This window comes from Barbus barbus (assembly GCF_936440315.1).
Source record: "Barbus barbus genome assembly, chromosome: 17".
Taxonomy (NCBI): Eukaryota; Metazoa; Chordata; class Actinopteri; order Cypriniformes; family Cyprinidae; genus Barbus; species Barbus barbus.
In genome coordinates, this window is record NC_136745.1 from 4,111,252 (window position 1) to 4,113,839 (window position 2,588).

A 2,588-nucleotide genomic window follows, 5' to 3' on the forward strand; every position below is an offset into this window, starting at 1 on the left:
TATGAGATTGTAAGCTATTTTGGGGAGGGATAGCAGTGTGAGTTGCATAATTCAGTTTTACACAATCAGTGCAGCTCATAGACTTGTGTTGGAGACTGAAAGCAAGATGTAGTCAAGCAGGGTGTCAGAAAAGTTCTGCAAAGCTTCCTGCATTGTTTGTTTTTATCACCTAAAAAACTGTAAACTGATGGATTATGAAAGGCGAAGACACCAGTCTAACCAAAAAGCATTAAATCACATGAAAAGAAGCTGCTGTCTGGAACAGTTTGTACCTCATAAACCCTTCACAACCTGTGATGCAGACCGAGCAAAAATACTGGATAATACCATTTATCTATCTATCTATCTATCTATCTATCTATATCTATCTATCTATCTATCTATCTATCTATCTATCTATCTATCTATCTATCTATCTATCTATCTATCTATCTATCTATCTATCTTTCTTTCTTTCTTTCTTTCTTTCTTTCTTTCTTTCTTTCTTTCTTTCTTTCTTTCTTTCTTTCTTTCTTTCTTTCTTTCTTTCTTTCTTTCTTTCTTTCTTTCTTTCCTTCTTCCTTCCAGTCTATCTATCTATCTATCTATCCGTCTATCCGTCTATCTTTCATCTATCTATCTATCCATCCATCCATCCATCCATCCATCCATTTATCTATCTATCTATCTATCTATCTATCTATCTATCTATCTATCTATCTATCTATCTATCTATCTATCTATCTATCTATCTATCTATCTATCTATCTATCTATCTATCATCTATCTATCTTTATTTCTTTCTTTCCTTCTTCCTTCCTGTCTGTCTGTCTGTCTATCTATCTATCTATCTATCTATCTATCTATCTATCTATCTATCTATCTATCTATCTATCTATCTATCCATCTATCCGTCTATCTTTCATCCATCCATCCATCCATCCATCCATCCATCTATCTATCTATCTATCTATCTATCTATCTATCTATCTATCTATCTATCTATCTATCTATCTATCTATCTATCTATCTATCTATCTATCTATCTATCTATCTATCTATCTATCTATCTATCTTTATTTCTTTCTTTCCTTCTTCCTTCCTGTCTGTCTATCTTTCATCTATCTATCTATCTTGATGAAGAGGAAAATTTTATAATTCTTGTGTAATTTATTTTATTTATTTTTATGTTTTTTATTATTTGGAGCAAAATGTGTTTACTCAAAAAAAAAAAAAAAAACAGGAAAAAAGAAAAAATGAATTTAAATTGTAAGAAAAAATGCGTTACAGTTTTTCTCAATTGCTTTGGCACATTTTTTCGAAACAGTCTTAACATTCTTTATTGCGTGTCTGCAAAATGTAGTTACTCACCCAAAACATTTCATTCATGCTTCAAAACCTAGTTATCGTGTCAGTACTTTGGCCAAGGCCACCAAAATATAAAGTATTTTTGTCATCGTGTTTTTTTCACAATGACAGTCAACCGTGGAAATTAAGGTTTTATTTAAAAAACAAATCTGATATTTGTTGATAAGAGTCAATAGTACATAGAAAAAAAAAGTATATGAACATTTGTATTTATACAGTGCATTTATTTTTGTAGGAATGTATTACATGTAGTGTGAAGTGTAGCAGTGCACTCTGTTACTGTAGTATTTCCTGATGTAAACTATGGCTACAGGTTGGATGACAGTTACTGTACTGAAATACAGAAGACTGCACTTCTTATGTATGACATATTTCCTTTCAAAAGTACAAATTTACACATTACTGTATGTGGGATATTGATTGAAAGCGACTGTTTCAACATTTTTGAATTATTGAGGATCTCCCAATTTTTATCTGCACCCTTCAGTCATTGTAAGGCCATGATCGACAGCATTATTTGATCTGATATGCACCTCTGCAAGGCCTCCTCTTCCTCTTCCTCTGTTTGGCCTCTGTACACTTCCATGCATCCTTACTCCTCTTCTTCCTCTCGGCTGTTGTCTGATCGTTTTATGGATGTTAAAATTTTGTGTTGTCCTCTGTCTATATATGCTTGAGATGCACCTTTGAGCTATTTCAGAGAATTGGTATATAATTGGTTGATCTATTCTCTTCATTAGTCAAGATTCACTGCACAATTCATGACAAATTTACAAAAAGTCTAATAGAGATGTGTAGAAAATATGCTTGACAGTTTATGACAACTAGATCAACCATTTTGCATTTAATGACTTATACGACGAACTAATGACTCGATGTTTTGATAACTGATAATGTAGGAAACAGAGAAAAATGTTCATAATTGCATGAATGTATTAAAGCATTCGCAATTATTCAAAAGAATGAGAAACTGCTTTTATGATGTGCACAAGTGACTAGATGATGTGGAGGTTTTGAAAATGTAATTTCTGTTCTGAGAAATGCACCAAAGCAACAGAGGAAAACTGTAATAAAGGAGTGTAAACATTCTTTCTTTCTTCCTATCTGTCTATAACAATAATGCATCACATCTGCTGAGGAATGTGTGGGTATTTTGATCTTACAGTGGGAGTTTGTGATTGCCCGAGTGATCTGTCACTCACATCGAGTGGATAAAACAGAGGAAAAAAGAAAAAGAAAAT